Genomic DNA, 15,085 nt, shown 5'->3' on the forward strand with positions numbered 1-15,085 from the left:
TTATCTAGACAATCCTAAGTGGCCCTGCTTTGTTTCTTTCTTTTTTTTAAATATTTATTTATTTATTATGTATACAATATTATGTCTGTGTGTATGCCTGCAGGCTAGAAGAGGGCACCAGACCCCATTACAGATGGTTGTGAGCCANATTATGTCTGTGTGTATGCCTGCAGGCTAGAAGAGGGCACCAGACCCCATTACAGATGGTTGTGAGCCACCATGTGGTTGCTGGGAATTGAACTCAGGACCTCTGGAAGAGCAGGCAATGCTCTTAACCTCTGAGCCCTCTCTCCAGCCCCGCTTTGTTTCTTTTTAACATACTGTCAGAGTGACCCTTCTTGAGGAGTTGTTCCTGTAGATAATTCCTGTCCCACAGAAGAGCACATGGTCTCGTGGGAATGTCCTGTTAGCTGTCCTAACACTGAGGTTTAGCTGTGGGCCATGGGAGTCTAGCCAGTCTTTCATGCAAGGGTCTTACCAGTAAGACTCTAAAGTGAACGAGAAGTTAGGTGTGTTGGTTCACTGAGCAATGTTTTATGGTTGTTAATTCAAGACTGTATTTGTTAAGCACTACTGTGAGCCAAGCCTCTGTTGGAAGGGGGGGGGCACAAGAAGACTGCCTAAGTAACTGGCAAAAGTACTTAACTCCCTGGCAGGGCTCAGCGAGATAACTGGATAAAATTTGCATTAGGATTTAGACCAGGGAGTGAGGGGTACAAATTAGTCAACACGCTGGGGGGGCTTTGGAAAAAGGGCCTAATGTGCACGGACAGGGACATAAAGAGCACTGCAGCAGGTCCAGGACAGGAAGGCACTCCAGCCAAGAGACCTGGAGAGGTGGGGAAGTGTGGTGATCTCGCGTTTGTACAAATAAAGTTTGCCTGGCGATCAGAGGGCGGAGCTAGTCACTAGCTAACCATAGAGGTCTGGAGGTCTGTACAGACAGACAGGAAGTGATATGGCTGGGCGGAGAGAGGAAGCGATGTGTCCAGAGGAAACAGGAACTCAGTCTGTTTTCCACTGGGAAGGTGAGTAGGTAAAGTGGCTGTCGTTTGGCTCCTTCTTCTCTCTGACCTCTCTGTATCTGACTCTGGGCTTTTATTATTAAGAACTATTAGAACTCGTGCTCCTAAGATACGTGGGATTTAAGACGAAAAAAGCCTTTGTAGACAATTTTAGAACTATGGGAACGGGTGCTAGGGGTGAGCCTAGAGCCTGGGGTATACACCCTACAGCTGAGCTTAATCGCTAGTAAGGGCACTCTGGTGTTCGAAACAGCTTGAGGTCCTCAAATTCAACTGGCCCTCTACTTGGGGAAGTGACTTGTTTAAAGGGATTCAGCTGTGTTTCTGCTTCCAGAGATCTCAGAGGACAGTCATACTGTGGGGAGAGACGGGGCTCAGGGTGGGTGTGCTTAGTCAAGACGGCCTGCCTCTGGATGGCTTCCGTGACTGCTCCGTTTCCCCAGTTCCGATGTAGGCTACAGGTAAAGAGTATACCTTTTTGGATATGTTCAGCCTCCTTCCGGGACTCTCCTTCCACAGGGACCAGGGTCTTGTTTCCCTTGATGCTACTGTCTGTCATTCTGAGAAGGGGTCATTTAGCACTCCCCGTTTCCCATGTCTTCTTAGGATTTGGGACTTGAGAAATGACAAATTATGTGGCGGGGGCGGGGGGCGGGGATCAAGCCTTCATTCCTTGATGCGCAAACTGGAAAATCAGTCACATACCTTTCTGCTTAGTTACTCTTTTCCTTCTTTTGGAAAACTGATCCTGGGTTTTATTTACTTTGTCTTAGATCCATAATATTCTGTTTAGAAAATACTGATAACTTCAGCAATCTGTAAAATAATGTCTGGAGAGCTTCCTATGAGCACCCACATGTATTTTAGGAACCCACATTTTCCCTGCCACAAATATGTAGTGTTATGTAGTTGTTTTCTCTGTTGTCATGGGTTGTTTGCTTTCCCCTCTATTTACTGACATGATACCAGTACTTTGAGAAAGGCAAGACTTCAGTTTTTTTGTACAATTCCCGTTTCTTATTGGTGTGCAGGATACTGTAGAAACAATTTCCACGTTGTTGAGGTATCATGGGTGTGGCTTCCTTGTCATTTCTTATGAGACACATTCTTGCGGTGACTTCCTGGTCGTTTGGTGTTGGGAGCAGTGAGACCCCAGATCCTGAATTTCTTGTAAACAACTTGTTTTCCCCTGATCTGAGTGCCTACAGCTGCTCTGAGCACGAGACCTTCAGGAGTTCCTGATGGCAGGAGAGTGGTTTCTGGTGGGTTTGGCTGGGGCGTGGCTATCTCTATATAATCTGCCCCTGAACACAATAAAGGGGCATTCTTGGGGAATTCAAGGATGATCCCTGTCTCTGTCTTTGTGTGTCTGTGTATTGTTAAATACACAGCTCTTTGCCCAAAGCCCGCGAACTGGGTAATAGCGCACCGAGCGCAGACACGGGGGCGCGGTGCACTTTGGCTTTAATGACCTTTCCGTCCCCTCCTCTGCCATGTTTGCTGAGCCTTAGGTGCAGGTTTGTGTTGTTGATGTATCCTTTGGGTGATGGGCCCCCTTAGAATCGCTTGTTGTCTTCCTTTTGACCTGTTGTGGTTTTCTGTAATGATCTCTGTCTGTTGCAAAGAGAAGGGGGTGAGAGCTACTCTTACCTATGGGTATTTAGACTGCAATTAGTAATTACGCTGGGTTAATAAAGTGGCAGTAATAGATCTATGACCTGACTAGCCCCGGGTGGTTAGCTAGTTTCAATACCAGGTATGGCTTTTCTCCTATTGATCAGTCCTGAAGTCTGATTGGAGAACTCTTGGTTCCCATGAGGACATGAGTCCCACTATTGCACCCTGCAGATTCTCACGCCCTGCTCATCTTCGTGTGGTTCGTAGCATCACAGCTGGGTGGGACCACTGGTTGCTTATCGCTTGGAAGCTTGCATAGCACCTATCAGGGTTACGAAATCTCGTCCTCAGAGAGGAGGCTTTCCAGGCAGATCAGGCTGGGGTCCTCCAGAGCTGTGTCTGAAGCAGATGGTGTCTCTAGTGACTTATTTCCAACCTCTGAGAGGCAGCTGAAGGTTACATCAGTGGCCTACATTGTTTTTGGGGGAGGGGTCTCTGCCAACAGCTAGAAGAGGGGTTTCTTATGCCTGATATCTGGACTTTTAAGAAGTTTCATAGATATTTCTTAGCAGTTCGTGAAGAAGGTGCATTTCCTCAGAATATTTTTTGTTAAGCCTCGCTCTGATTTACAGTGGAAGAGGAATATTAAAGAACCACAGCTTTGCCTACAGCCAGTTACTGAAGGATGTGTGTGGCTGCGCTAGCCTAAGAAGGGCATATTTGTAAACATCAGAGCTTCTGTTTCCCACCAGCTCTGTTCAGAAGGTGATTTCGGGAAGGCCGCATCTGCCTCTTGATTAGCAGTGACATCTGCTGTCTTTGTTCTTGGTACTGTGTTGGAGACTACCTGGGAGGGCTGAGAGGGAAAGGGATCAGTAGTCTTCTCCCACTTTCTGACCCCCTGCATCCACATGCTTTCTGTCCCTGGGCCATACCTTGTCTCTAGTTCTGATGTCAAGCCCAGACTCATCACCCCTATGGCTTCAGCTCCTTTGATCCGAGAGCCTAACTCTGTTTGTTACCTTTGGACTTTGTCTCTGCAGTCACCAAGAAATAGATGCTCTTTATCCTGGCTGATGCTGACGACTCCAGGATCATCCTTTCTCCTCCTTTCCTCTTCCAGGACATTGCACCCATTCGTGGACTAAGAACGCTGAGTTGTGATTTGTTTGCTTAAAAGTCGTTGTTGAGTGTTAGTCCACTGGTACTGTTCTCAGCTTCGGGGAACTAGCAAAGCAAGATTTCCGCGGGTACCACAAGTCCCTTCGCTAAAGAGAGGCCACATGACAGTTACAAAATCAGCATGCTGTAAGCACTATGGAATGAGAATAGAGTCTGGTGGGAGATGGGTGTAGAGTTTATGGGCAGGGATTCTTTTATCAGAGAGGTGACGGAGAGCAGCGGATATCAGGGTGTGCTATTGTAAGACACCGGGGTCTGCCCTTAATATTCCATGTGTGGTGACTTGTTAAAAGCAACCACAGGACGCCGGGGGTACCAAGCTCATGCCCACTGTAGGACTCTCGTGCTGGCTCGTCAGCCCTCAGTATAGAACAGCATTCAGTTTCGTTTTCCCCACCTAGCTCTATTCTGTCCTACCACAGGCCAAAGCAGATTCTTTATTCATTAACCAATAAAAGCATCACATATACAGAATGACTTCCCACACCACCAGAAGAATTTTTTAAAATGTAACTTACGTAGGTAGAGTTGTATACAGTTTACAGGTCTACAACTTGGCACATTTTATACATGTTGAGTCATGTTTTAATGACTGAATATTAACCATGTATCTATTAAGCTAAATGCCTCCATAAGCTATGTGGCAATATCATCAGTCATTTTTTTTTTTTTCAGTGAAACACATAAGTCTTCACTTGCCTGGCTGCTGCAATGCTATCCGCACAGGCTGCCATTCTGAGACTTCAACATGAGACCTCAATGAAACCGTTCTTCTGACTGGTAAGTGGACACAGAACATGCTTCTCCATGCCCATCAGCTTAGCCTTTTCTTGTGGCAGCTGCCTTGGTTGACTAGGCCAGGCCTAGTCGGTATAGCACCTCCCAGTTCTGGAATCCCAGGTATCTTCCCTCAGGGGCGTGGCACTTGGTGGAAACACCTGTGTGGGTACCTGGTGGAAGCAGCTTTCGCTTTTAAAGATGGATGTACTGTCTTTGGAGCAACTTACCATTCTGGACAGAGAGACTTTCTGGGAGAGACACCCATAGAGGTTTCCAAGAGCTCTGTAGAAGCCCTTGGGGAGGCTGGTACGTGGAACAGATCATCACAGATGCCCCTCCTCCCTTCCGTATACTCCTTTGTGGTAGAACTTTGCGACTTCTCCCCTCACATCTCTCCTGCTTACATATGCTTTGGTGAAACTGGCACCAACCGATCACAAACAAGCCAGAAAGCACCCGAGCAGAGGGAGGCTTGCCTGTGAACATCACGTGACAGCCTGGGCTCATCCTTGGGGGGGGATTGGAGCCAGGCGGAGCAGAGACCAGTAGTTGCAGTGGAGGGTCCTTCGACTGAACACTGCCACCCAGCTGAATGTCGAGGAGATCTCTCGTGACCTCCGCAGCTGGTCACAGGTATGAGCCAGTCTGCTCAAGCTCAGATCGGCACCGCAGACTTCAGCTGTGAGGCTTGAACTAAGTCATGTGCTGTCGTGTCTGAGTTTACAAGACAAAACCCACTGGATTTCGGGAGAGTTGGTTACTTCACACTAGACCTTGAGGCTGTGTCTGAGGGCTCCCGTGTCCGGGATCTTGTAGCCCTGTTCTGTAGTTTAGTTTCCTGCTGGTTTTTGTTGTTCTTGTTCATATAGCCTTATCCCCTTACATATTTGATTAATGTTTGTATGTTATACACCGGATGCTATTTAAAAAATTACGGAAACCATTGCAGGTCAGCATATTCAGGAAACGGGAACACCCGAGAGCAAAGGGTCCTCTCACCTGCCTTGCCTAATTTCCGCTTCTCCCTGGGTGACGCCCAGGAATTCTGACAAAAACTGACCGACCAGGCTGCAAAACTGCTGTACTCCTGTTTCTGACACCCTTCCCAAGCAAGGCTGTTAATGATTTGTGAACTTGGCCTTTTTTCTATCCTCCTTGTGACCTGTTTATAGCTAAACCCCTTTGAGTTCTTTGTGTCCACCAGAACTCCCTTCTTCACCTAGGAACCAGCACAGTGTGTAAAAGTCTTTCAAGGCTGAAACCGAGGATAAGAAACAGGCTTTCTTTCCCTAATATCTCCACTTAGCTGCAGCCCCAAAGCATGCAGCCCCAAAGCCAAGCGAGACACTTGGTGCTCCCTCTCCTAATACCCATACTTGGCTTTCTTTGTGGAGACCTTTTCTTCCTGTTTAATCAGTGAGCTTGCTAAGTTTGCTCCACTCAGTCTTGAACTTTGTTCTGGGCAGGTTGACTGCACCAAGCAGCAGCCTCGCCCACCCCCAGATTCCTCGGGCCACACTGCAGCAACCTTTTGCTGCATTTCCTGCTTCTGGTGATAAACTGAGGTTGAAGATTATATAATCTTCCTCTGGAGAGACTTACACTTGCTTAGGAAGGCACGTAGGCGTACTTATAATAAGAAATAATATAGAATCTACCCAGCTCTATTTTGGTGAGTGCCAGGATTTGAAGCTAAAGCAGGGCTTCGCCTATGTCTATGTAACACTGGTGTTTAAAACGCAGCCCAGCAGGCCCTCCACTGGCGTCATGGTGGGTCCACCGGCCCCCTTTCCCACTCTTGGTTGGAACTGACCCTCATTTTCTGCTGTTAGCCCACTCCAAATTGTAAGAGAATTTGTTCAGCCCCTCGGTTGCCATTTAAAAACCTTACATGTACCTCAGATAAAGAGCGCAGAGGTACCATCTGGGTCTGGTTTACCGTCCTCCTATCAGTTGCCTTGGTCGTGGTTCTTTTACACAGGCGCAGAAAAGTTAATAGACAAAAGGGCGTAACCCATCCCTTTCGGTTTGCTAAATGCCCAGTCCTCGCTCCTTTGTGGATTCCAATGGGATTTCTGGAAAGCTACACAAAACTCTGTCTTTAAAAAAGCCATTGGCTTTTTTTTTTCCTCTGATGCGATATTTTATGTCTTCATCCTTTGAATTGGATACAAGCTCAAAGAAACTAGTACTATTTAGGACGTTGGGAGAATCAAATGGTGCAGTGTATGCAATGAACCTAATATTGTGCTCGTTATTAGCTATTATCCTAACCAAAATTTACCATTTTTATTCTTGGAGGGAAAAAGAATAATGGATTACATTTGATGGTTTATATGACAGCTATTTGTATGTTTTGGGCAGTTTCAACTCATGTCCAGTTTATTTCTTTTTCCCTCCCTCCGTTCCTCCTCCAACCCCTTACAACAGGGTGTAGTAATGCAGACGAACAGGAGGGGGCAGCATACTGTCGCACTAACAGCTCAGCCCATAGGACTCGACTAGTACCAAGGAAAAGTGAAAAGTCCACCCTCTAATACAACGTGATATTCTATGGGAGGGAAGCACTCTGGGAAGTTACTCTGAAGGACAGTGGCTGCATTGCCCCCACGCACGTCTGCCTTAAGGAGGGCAGAGACTGTCTCCTCAGTTCTCACGGATACCCTTCGCACTTGCGGCGAGCAGTTTTCCTCAGCTGAGAGGCTCCAATCTGGTAGCCTTCCTTTGGAAGTGCTGTCTTAGAACGTGCTTTAATGGAGTGTCTTGTTTCTGGGGCACCCAGGAGAGTTCCGAACCTAGGGAATTCCTTGCAACATCTGCTGAGTTTCTGTTCAAGTGTAACTGTCTGTACTCCCCGAGTCCCTCGAGGCTAGAGACTGTAACATCACGTTTGTGCCTCCCTACTTTACCACAGTGTATCCTAGTGAGGCAGGGCTACGCTGCACCAAGGGCAGGAGCTGGGAGAAGAGGGACAGCTAGAGTCGCGATGTTCTGGAACAGTAGTGCTCTCCTGTTACGCCCCGCCTACTGAACTGTCTTGAGTAACCTCTTTCTTTTCTCAGTTTAAAATTTTCATGGTTTTGAGCATCCAACACATGAGTACTATATTTACATTATCTCCACCTCCCCACTTCCACCTCCAACTTCTCCCTTGTTCCCACCTCGTCTCTTGAACTCATGACCTCCTCTCCTGTAGTTACTGTTATATAAACACACACGTGCGGGCACAAGCGTGCATGTGCTCATACAAACACACGTGCAGGCACAAGCATGCATGTGCTCATACACACGCACACAGAGCCTACTGAGTCCATTTAGTGTTGCTTGTATGTACATGTATTTGGGGCTGACCTCTTAGGAACAGATAACATATCAAGGACCTTGGAGAAAACAGATTCTTCCCCCCGCCCCCCAAAGCAGCTCATCTTTTAAGGATGGAGGCCTATGAAATGCCCCCCATTTACATGTCATGTCAACTGGGGTTGTCATTGTGCAGGTCTTGTTTTGGCAACTATATTGTTGACATTTCAGGGGTTTAACAACCCTGTCAAGTCAGAAGACACTGTCTCACAGGTAGCATTGTTTAAGAATATTTAACCATGTAAGGCTGTGTTGCATTTGTTTGTGCTGTGGAATATCACTTTAACTGTGGAAAGGTGTGCTACATTTGTCTCTGCTGCCTTTTTAATTATATAAAGATGTGTTGCTTTTGCTTAGGCTTCATTTGTTTAACTATGTAAAATGTGTTGCTGTTTCACCGTGCCTGTCTGAGGCACCTGATTGGTCTAGTGAAAAGCTGAATGGCCAGTAGCTAGGTAGGAGATGAATAGGCACGGTTGGCAAGCAGAGAGAATAAGTAGGAAGAGAAATCTAGGGGAGAGAGAGGGAGGGACAGAGAGAGAGGGAGAAAGGGAAAGAGGGAGAGAGGGAGGGAGAGAGGGAGGGAAGGAGGGGGAGGGAGGGGGGGGGGGGGGGGGGAGGGAGAGAGAGAGAGAGAGAGAGAGAGAGAGAGAGAGAGAGAGAGAGAGAAGAATGAGGGAGGAAAAAAGGGTACATACCCGGGGCCAGAATACCGGTAGCCAGCCATGAAATAGAACATACAGAAAGAGAAAGAAAGAAAGAAAGAAAGAAAGAAAGAAAGAAAGAAAGAAAGAAAGAAAGAAAGAAAGAAAACAAAAGATAAAAAGCTCTGAGGCGAAACCTAGATGAAAGAAACAGGATACTTTAAGTTAAAAGAGAGAGCTGGGACAAGCATAAGATAAAGCTGAGCATCGTAAGTAACATTAAGTCTCCGTGTCATGATTTGGGAGCTGGTTGGTGACCCAAAAGAAAAAGCCTGGTACATAGCATCCTGCTGCCCTGGCTCTTAAATCTTCCTGTCCCCTTTGCCATAATGCTCTTTGAGCTAAGTTTAGGGGTGTCGGATGTGCTGTAGATGACTATGGGCTGAGCATCCCATAGTCACTTAGTCTCTGTATTTTGACCAGTTGAAGATCTCTGTAGGAGCCCCCACTTTTTACAGAAAGAAGTTTTTGTTGTTGTTGTTGTTGAGGGATGAGAGCTACACTTACTTGTGGATTCTAGCATAAGTATTTAGAATGCAGTTAGAGGAACTATCGTGGGCTAGGAGAATGACCATAGCAGGTTCTTCTCTATGTTCTGTAGCCTCCCCGGCCGTGGATCCTTGGCTAGGTTTACAGTACCAAACACCTAGCAAGGTCCAATTAGACAGCCATTGGATTCTGATGATGATGATGATGGTGTGTGTGTGTGTGTGTGTGTGTGTGTGTGTGTGTGTGTAATATTTCCAAGATGGGCCTGGTGGGTGGCCATGCCTTTAATCCCAGCACCTAGGAGGCTGAGGCAGGCGGATCTCTGTGAGTTCAAAGACAGCCAAGGATACACAGAACCGGTCTCAAAAATGTTCCCTTGTGGCTTTTCCAAACATCCTCTGTGCTGTTTGTCTCTCCTTCCCCTGCAGTCTCACTGTCTCCGCCCCCCCCCCACAATGTCCATGTCCCACCACCCCCGTCTCTTGAGTTCCTCTGCACCCCGCCCTTCATAGCCCTTTCCCTCTCATTGGTTTCTGCAGTCACTACAGGTTAGATATCAGATCTAGCGACCTGGAGCCATGATGCACACGTAAGAAAGAAGGTGCAGCATTTGTCTTTCTGCATCTGGGTTTCCTCACTCAGCATAATGAAGAATGCGTGTTTAAAGTATTCTCGTAATATTCTGAACGTGTTGGTGTTTGCTGTAATTGTTCCCCTCTTTGCCTCAAGTTTTTGTTCAATTGGGTCTCCTCCGGCTTTCATTTCGTTAATCCAGCTAAGGGTCTATTAATATTGTTTGTTTTAAAAGAACCAGCTCTTAGATGGATTCTTTGTGTTTTTGTTTGTTTCTATCCCATTAATTTATGTTTTGATTCTGAAGGCATAATTGTTATTATTTCTTTTCATCTTCTGGGTTTGAATTTAGTTTTTTTGCCCTCCACATTCTTGAATTCCCTTGTTACATTGTTTATTCGTGTGTGTGTTCCTATTTTTAAATGTAGGAATTGAGAGTTATGTATATTTTTTTTCAATACATTTTAATTTATTCTGGAGGTTTTGGTATGCTTCATATTCATTTATTTCTGAGAATTCAAAAACTATTCCTTCTTGATTTCTTCTTTGATGTGTTTTATTGCATTGTGGTCACATAAAATACATGATGCTATAAATTTTTCTGTTTGGGGATTTTTTTTTTTTGTGTGTGTGTGTCCCAATATGTGGTATATTTTAGAAAAACTTCCACAGGCTATTGAGTCAATGTATACTCTTTGGTGATGGGCAGAATATTCTGTAGCTATCTGCTAGGTCCATTTAGTGGATGATATTTAATTCTGATGGTTCTCCATTAATTATTTTGTCCGGATGGCCTGTTTACTACAGAGAGTAGAGTATTGGGATCCTAATGTTACTGATTTGGGGGTTAATCTGCGTCCTGAAGTCTAGCTGTATGGTTTTTATTAAATTGGGTGTGCCAGACTTTGGTGCATTGATGTTTAGGATTGTGATGTCTCTTGGCTAATTGTTTCCTTGATCAGAATGAAAAGTTTTTACTCTTCTGAGTAATGTTTGGATCAAAGCCTATTTTTTCAGATATTATGATAGTAATGCCCACTTTCCACAGGTACCATGTATTTATCCTTTCTCTCTAAGTTGATCCTTATCCTTGAAGGTCAAATGAATTTCTTCTTCTTCTTCTTCTTCTTCTTCTTCTTCTTCTTCTTCTTCTTCTTCTTCTTCTTCTTCTTCTTCTTCTTGTTCTTGTTCTTCTTCTTGTTCTTCTTCTTCTTCCTCTTCCTCTTCTTCTTCCTCTTCCTCTTCTTCTTCCTCTTCCTCCTCTTCTTCCTCTTCTTCCTCTTCCTCTTCTTTTTAAATCAATTTCTTGAAGACAACACAAAGGTGGATTTTGTTTCTCAATCCAATCAACAGGTCTGTGCTTTTTGTTTGGGGGTTGAGACCACTGCTATTTAAGTTGTCTCTGAGAACCTTGTGTTGATGGCTATCACTTTGTTGCTATTTGATTGTGGTGTATGTTCTTAGTTCTATTTTTGTTTCAGTACTTAAGACAGTTCTTCTGCCTTTCTGTAGTCTCATGGTTGAATTTATTCATCCCTTTCATTTATTCAGTCTCATGGTTGGTGGCGCTGTTTGGGGGAGGTTTGGAACTTCAGAGGGTAGAGCCTTGCTGGAGGAAGTGTACTGGTGGGGTTTTCTTGAGAATTTATGGCTTTGCCTCTCTTTGCTCTCTCTGCTTGTACTTGTGGTTGAAGATGTGTTTTCTCTAATCTTGCTATGGATGCCTGATGCCATATGGGCCTCCTCCTCTATTATGGACTTTTCCCCCTCAGAACTCTAAAACCAAAGCAAACTTGCTGCTGTCTATGGTGCTTTTTGGTGATGGTATTTTATCATAGCAACAGAACAGTAACTAATACAGTCTCCACCATTTCATTCAGCTGTGTTTGTGTTTTCTTGGACTTTTGCCAGGAATTTATTCCTCTTTAAGTTCATTCAGGTTGTTCATGCCCTCTTTTAAATTATTGAATTCTTTGATCATATTTATAATTATTTCTTTTAAATTCTGTATCCTGGAGTTCATCTATGTAATTCTCATTGAAGAACAATTCTATAGGACTAGTGGGTTTTGGGGGTGGTAGTGGTGAGGGACATATTGTCACGGTCTTTCATGTTGTGTTTTGTTTGACATGACGTGTGCATATGGGCTTGCTACATTGGCTGTGTGTCTGAAATGACAATCTGGCCACCTCTGCTGAGTGGGCGTTTTGCCGTTTCTCAAACTTGGTGGATTTCAGATGGGAAATGAAGGTTTGTAGGGCAGTCCTTTGGGTATTCGGGGTTAATTTTTGATTGGAGATACTGAGTTGATTCTAAGTTAGTGGTAACTGGAAAAGCTTGCAGCTGTGGCCCTGGACTTGGTCTAAGCACAGAAGAGCAGCAATAGCCAGGGCTCTGGGGCAGATTCACGGGTAGTGCATATGAGTGTGACTCCCTGCTGGGTCTGAACAAGAAGGGCGGTGTGAGCATGCTCACCATGAGAGCATGTGTGGGTGCAATCTGGGCACGCAGAGATGCAAGCAAGGATCTGGAATGATGATCACAGGGAGTGTGCATGGAGATTGGACTCCTAGTTCGGCCTGGGGCTCCTGGGGTGGGCCAGTGAAAAGATTTAGGGGATTCATCCAATGGGCACATGTAGTGATGGAACGTCAATCATGATCCAGCTGAGCATAAGGGGCAGCGTGGGAGAGAGTCTGGGTGTGGCAGGGTGATGCAGGTGGCGTGGATTGGAATCTGGAGCAATTACTCATTACATAGGTAGGTGCTGTGGTGGATGGGTCTGGGTCTGTTGGGATAGTTTCTTCATCAAAAATGTGGTTCAGGTTCATAATGACAGGTGGAAAAAGAACAGTTGACATGCTAATGATATCATTCACACATATTATTAAAGGGAATATCAGATTATTCCCACACTGTGCCAGAGCATACTATACAAATGCACGAGTCCTTGTGCATACCCACGTATGGTGTGCACATTCGTGGCAACGTGGACCGAAGCGGTAGCCTATTCATGATGATGCTATCTTTAGCTAATTGCCTTCTTTTGGGGAGGGGGATTTAAGTTTTTTCCTAATGTTTGCACTTTTAAAGGCTGCCTGGAGATTATCTGTGTAGCCAGATCTTAGCCTATATCTTTAAGAGTGCTTTAGGATCAATTCCCAGAGGAAGAATTTGTGGGTGATGGGTAATTCACACTGTCACCGGGAGTGACCGTGCCCTTGATCAGATGAAAAGTTTGAATTAAACATCACACCAGAAAGCCATAATTGTGTCTCAGAGCCGTCATCGCTGCTCACAACATTGGCTGAACTCTGTGTTTGGTGATCTCAGCCATGACTCACATGAGAAAATAAACCGTCATCTCTCCTGCTGCTTTTGATCTTTGACTCTCCTGGAAAATCTGATTTACCATGAAAGCCACCATGGAGGATACTGACGTCAATGTGTCACCAGCTCCAGGGAGGATAGTGACGCCTCGCTCTGGCTGGAGCCGCCACTACACAGCAGAGAAATGTTTGGCGTGTCCCCCCCCCCCCCCCCAGGCCTGCTCTTCTTGTATCTGTACAAACAGAACTCTCAAAAAGGTGATTGATGTCCCTGTTCTCCCACACTGTCCAGGGGTGTCACTCTGCTGTTTAGACGGAGGTATTCTTGACTCTTTGAGTGGTCATTTCATTGGCCATTTTAGAGAACACAGCACACCAGTATATCCCCTAGGTCAGCTGCCTGCACACTCGCTGAGCTTCCGTGGCCAGCACCTCATGGAACCCCTCTTCCTTCAGGTCTGAAAAAACTGCTTAAACAGAGAATGAATGTTTACACATTTAAAAAGTGGGCTTTGTGACAGAGCAAGACCATAGCTTCTGGCTAAGGCTCAATTTTTGCAGGGAGGGCCAAGAGTGGCTCCCGATTAGTGGAGCAGGGCTAGAGGTTGCTTTGTTATGCTTGCCTGGAGAGTGTTGGGGAAGAGCTGGCCTGGTTTCTTGAGGGAGGCGGCTAATACCAATCCATGCACCTCCCTCAGCTGTCATTTATCTTACTGCAACACGCAGACATCCTAGTAGCTCCTAGGAATTTTCCAGACAAAGCTTCAGGTTTTTCTTCAAGACCCTTCACCATATGACCTTAACCTTACTTCTCCAGCCTCGCTAGAAGCGGGGAGCTGTTCCACAGTAAGCAAGCACTAAGGGCTTGGAGATAGTGAGTATCTGGGACCTCAGTGGGGATGCAGGGTCATCCCTTTCATACTTCTTGCAGCCTGCTGGCGTGTGTTGCTGTATACTGCCAGAGCAGGGAAGGGGGGAATGTCATAGCTTCCCTGCATATCCAAATACATCAGTGTCAGGAGATGGACTGCCTGAACCTATGGACTAGGCAAGGAAGTGGCCACACTGGGCCTCAGTTTCCTCATTTGTAAGCCAGGCTGATGCTGATGTTCCTTCCCAGGGCTGATGACAAACATAAAATAAAACCCAGAGAAGAGCCCGGCATGTGTTAAGACACACTGTCGACAGGTAGCAGATCAGTCAAAAATGGTGGCTGAAAAAGTGGAAAGAAGACTACAAAAGCGTGGGAACAGATAAAGGCCATTAGCAAGGGAGTCTCTCAAGGTTGGGCTCACAGGTCTCAGAGTGTGATATCATATACACTGCAGTCTCCATGGAGGGTACAATGGTGATAGCCTAATCAAACCTGTCCCCACTCCTGCCCACATACCCCATTCTAAAGTTCAGTCCAAGCAAAGACCAGTAGGAAAGCAGGGGGACTGTTAAACCATAGAGCAGCCTGCCAGGTAACAAAGCCCGAGGCAGAGTGTGGAGGGGCAATCTGGAGGCAAGGGAATCCGCCCAGCACAAATGCTGCTCGTCAGTGTCGTAGCTGTCCTTGTAACAGTGAATAGCTGTCAACTGAGGATTGCCAGAATCTTCGTTCCTGGCAAATGAAACAGCCCAGCACGGAGAAGACCAGGCAAGTGGTGTCAAGAGGAGGTCGTGTCAACCTTCTCTTGGAGGGAGTCCCGTGTCCCGTTTCACTGGGAGGGAAATCCAGAGCTTTGGCTTCTTTCACCTCCCAGGGAAAGACGCACTCCTTGTTTCCCTGTCCCCAAATGCTGCTTCGCCGCCTTCGCCTACTTATCTCCCTCACGGGGCTGTTGGAAATTGTGCGAAAACACCTGCTACACAGATGTTACTACGTGCTGCTCTAGGAGGAAATGCATGTGTCCCCGAGAGCCAGGCGGTGGTGGCACACGCTTTTAATCCCAGCACTCAGGAGGCAGAGGTAGGTGGGTCTCTGTGAGTTCGAGGCCAGCCTGGTCTACAGAGTGAGTTCCAAAAAAAAAAAAAAAAACCC

General features: G+C 46.1%; 1 long non-coding RNA gene across 3 annotated transcripts in view; it reads left to right on the forward strand.

Moving 5' to 3' along the window:
* The first annotated feature begins 998 nt into the window (after positions 1 to 998).
* Positions 999 to 15,085, forward strand: part of LOC126487460 (uncharacterized) — a 34,542-nt gene continuing 20,455 nt past the window's right edge. Inside the window, exons 1-2 of one of the 3 annotated variants that reach the window (XR_007588395.1) lie at positions 999 to 1,028; positions 4,500 to 4,604. This is a non-coding gene — a long non-coding RNA (uncharacterized lncRNA). Of the gene's footprint in view, positions 1,029 to 1,357; positions 1,487 to 2,724; positions 3,951 to 4,499; positions 4,605 to 15,085 lie in introns of those variants that run through there. The other 2 variants (XR_007588394.1, XR_007588396.1) reach the window with 2 other exon arrangements.

This window comes from Alexandromys fortis, unplaced genomic scaffold, assembly GCF_014885135.2.
Source record: "Alexandromys fortis isolate MF-2015 unplaced genomic scaffold, M_Fortis_MF-2015_v1.1 scaffold_172, whole genome shotgun sequence".
NCBI classification, from domain to species: Eukaryota; Metazoa; Chordata; class Mammalia; order Rodentia; family Cricetidae; genus Alexandromys; species Alexandromys fortis.